Raw genomic sequence first — 3,950 nt, forward strand, 5'->3', positions numbered from 1 at the left:
CCTGCTTGCAACCTGAAAGAAAGGAGACCACACACGTTAGAGGTTCCTCGGCATGGAGCCAACATGGAAATCAACCACATCCAATGACGAGGTGCACACAGCAGGAAATTCTTAATACGGTATGGACAGGCGGTCCTTGGAAGTAGGGACAGATCCTCAACGTGAGTGCTGATCGGGACAAGACCCATGAAAAATGCACTCTCGAGCTATGGTCTAAGAATACCATTTTTCTGAAGACTGTGTCTTGGGCATTCCCTGGATCAAAGCGCCTCCACTCAGCCTTCCGTGAAGTGGGACGGACTAATGCCCTTCTGTAGGCAGGTTGGTGGCTCAAGGGTTCCCAGGACGTCTTTTCTGAAAACATGCATGTTCCTGGGGTGAGCCTCCTCCATGTTTGGGGCCCCTGAGGGACTAATTTCCTCAGGCCACTAGGAAGATGTTGTTGGCAGGCTTGCCATCATTGCACGGAAAGAAAGCAACAGCAAATACGGCACCTTCAGATGCCTTCACCTGGAATCAAATGGACCTGGAAGGATCGTGGAGTCCCTGACCCCAAGAAGGCAGGGAAGAGGGGTTCCCCGATCCCCTCACGCACACGGGAACCTGAAAGGAAATCAACCAGGGTGACCTAGAGGAGAAAAAGACCAGGGGCCCAGGGTGACACTCACCCTCAGATAATCACAAGATTCCATGGATGCTTTTCGATTTGGCGGCTGCTTCTCCGGAGGTGTCCCGGAAAAGATCTGGAGGAGAGCCTTCCTCTGCGGGTCTTGTTGCCTGCAGAAGAGAAAAAGTTCAGGCCCTGCCCCCCGGTTCTCCCCAGGAGACAGGGAGAACCCTGGCTGGGGCCCAGTCCCGTTCTGTGTTTTGTGATACATAAATGGAACTTTTGTGCCCTTTCCGCCTCTGCACCTTCCCTCATGTGCCAACCTTCCCATCCTGCCGGTGGCCCTCTAGGCTTCCCAAGTAAGGACTGTCATTTGGATTCCGTTGCTTTTCCCCCTGTCATGGGGAAGCTGCACGAAGCGCCCCCGCCTCTCCCCCGTCCCTGAATCTCCCAGAGCCAAAGGAGCTCCTGGGTGGGGAACCCAGGAGGACACGGAGCTCTGGTCTGTTTCTCTGCAGCGTTCCTTCCCTGTCCCGGAGACGGAAAGGCACACGGTGTGCGGGTGCAGAGACACCGTGTCCTTAGGTGGCAGTACCCTAAGGATGGTGAAAACCCCTCCCACTGCTCACCTCGGTCTCTCTTCCTTCTCTCCCTTTTCCTTGTTCAAGGGCCCAGGGTTCCCTCGAACCTGGGGCTTCCATGGTTTCAGGTTTTCCTTCCCTTTCTTTCTCCCAAAGGTCTGGGGAACCAGGGCTCCGTTCCAGCACTTCATGGGGCACCTGGTACTTCTGGCCGTGTGCCCAAAGGCCCCGCAGTTTTTGCACTTGATCTGTGGGTGGAAAGGAAGTGATGTCAGTGAATGAGCTGAAGCCACAGGCAGTGATCCAATGTCAACATTGAGACGGACTGTGAATTCAGAACTGAGTGAGGATTCCAAAGAGGGGACACCGGCATGGGGGCCCTGAAGTGGAGGGAGGGTTCGGTTACGATGTTCCCTCCCAAAGCCCATGTGACGGAGGAACTCTCAAAGGAAGGACTCAGGGTTCTAGCGGGGACGATCGTGAACCCGATGTCCACAGCACAGCCCAACCTGGCTACACAGGATTCTGAGTGGAAAGGGAGGTTGCTCCCAAGAGTCTCTCCAGGGACCTGTCGGGCCGGGGAGGAGGTCCCAAGCCAGGCCCACCTTGGATGGGAAAAGCAACCCGGGTGGTGCTGGCAGAACTCTTTGGAATCCAACCCAGTCTCTGAGGACCGTGTGACACTCGCCCGCTCCTCCCCCCTCGATACCCAAAAGATTCCAGGGCTAGACGTACCCTGGGATCCTCTTCATCGGGTGGGGGAGCCCTTGGCCCAACTGGGGCCCTCTGCTGCTTCTGGAGGGTCTGGGCTCTCACGAGTCTGTTTGCCCCACTTTTGGGGTCACGACGTGCCATCATCTTCGTCTCCTGGGCGTTTTATGGCCGCCTTTTTCCGGGGTTGATGGTTGGGTCACCTGAATCACACACAAACACACGAAAAGCGATGGTTAGGCACACTGGATATTCACACACCCACAAGAAACCCCCAGCTAATTCCATGACGGTGTGGTCATGAGGAGACCTCACCACCCGTCGGTCAAATCTGTGGATCACAATTTGGTGTGTGCATCCTCAGATATTGTGTGTTCCTCTGCCGTGACCACCTGGTCCAAGAGTAAACCTGGCCTGCCACACGGCCCACGGCCTAGGTATGTGGAGTTGGAGTTGAGATTTCAATCCCACCCAAACAACTGATTCTGGAGACTGGACTTAGGTCTCTCACCATTCACTCCAGTAGAAGACACAATGATTCTCTCTCCCCTGAGGGACAAAAGAATCGAAGCTACAGGGCATGGCCGATGTCACCCCTTGGCAGGTCTGCTTGAAGTCAGGGATAAGGGATGCTTCCTATCATAACTCAAATCGCTACTCTTGCCGTTTCACTAGGCAACTTCCAAACACAAATTCATCGAGAGAAGTTATCTCCCTCTCTACCACACTAGCAGGTGATGGTCTTTCCTGCTCTGTCTTTTTGGCTTTAGCTCCAGCCCCTCTTTATTTATTTTTCTGGTATTTTACACACGCCATACGAATTCATCTAAACAAACGCTGAACAAGTGGCATATGAATCTCTTGCATGGCTAAAGGGCAAACCACCCCTTTTCCAAAGTTCTTTTTCCATTTACCCACCAATTCAGCGTGCTGGAGTACATTTCTTTTTGCATTTCCATCTGGCTCTTATCCCGGGCACGGAGATGGAAATGTTTTCTCGCTTTCTGTTCCAAGAATTACGGATAAGGAGAACACATCCTACCCCATCAGCGAGCCCCAGTGTGATCTGTTTCTTTCACTCTCCTTTGTCTCTTTTCCCCCAACTCCTCAGGGATTAGGCGAAACAAACAGTCGTTCAGGGAAACTTACCTGAAATTACAGGTCTACTTGCTTTCCTCGGCTGGCGCTCAGATGAACAGGTGCGCTGGCGCTCAGATGGGCAGGTGCTGGAGCAGCCCTGCTGGAAGCGGTGCAGCCTTCAGGAAGCCGGAGGAAGGGGCAGAGAGGGACCTTTGCTTTCCAGGCTGCCTTTTATACTGCCTCTGGACCCCTGACGCGAAACGGACCCTAACCTAATCAACTGAATCCCATTACATGACCTGGAAAGCTCTGTTTGCCCAGCCCCCTCTAAGACGATGTTCACTATGGACAGACATTCTAAGACCTACCTGTACAGCCGCAAGCTTTGAAGAATAGATGTTTCCCGTCAGGTATGTACTACTGGTGCACGTACCCCTGTCTTGTTTTACATCTTTTTTTTTTTTTTTAAACAAGGTGCTAAAATAGACACAGTGTAATTGGACCATATTCACTCTATTTCAACGTAGGCCTCAGTGTCATCAAGGAGGTACACCTTGACATGCAATCTCGGTCGTTATCCATCTTCAGAGCTTCTCCTTCTTCCCCACGGTAAGTGTGTCAGCAGAAAACCCTGACCACACCCTCACGTGTTTTCTCCTCCAGGAGGCCCTTGGAAACCACCGTGAATTGGACTGCACTGGGAAACCCAGATGAAGAACGTCAACACCGCTTTGTCCTTCGGTGCCTGGCTCCTTTTTCAGCTCGTCCTGCGGCTCCAGGCATTATGCCTGAAGAGTCTCCAGGACACCGGTGGGGCTCTATTTCCTTGGGTCCCGTTGCCATTTCTCTGGATTTGCGAAGATCCAGCGGACTTTCTGTGGAACTCTCTTGTCGGGGAACTTGGGTGCCGCGTCCCCTCATTCTGCTCTTCGTCATCTGCACCTGCACAAGTTAGGGTCCACGTTCCCTGG

Source organism: Macaca nemestrina (genome assembly GCF_043159975.1).
Source record: "Macaca nemestrina isolate mMacNem1 chromosome 4 unlocalized genomic scaffold, mMacNem.hap1 SUPER_4_unloc_3, whole genome shotgun sequence".
NCBI classification, from domain to species: domain Eukaryota; kingdom Metazoa; phylum Chordata; class Mammalia; order Primates; family Cercopithecidae; genus Macaca; species Macaca nemestrina.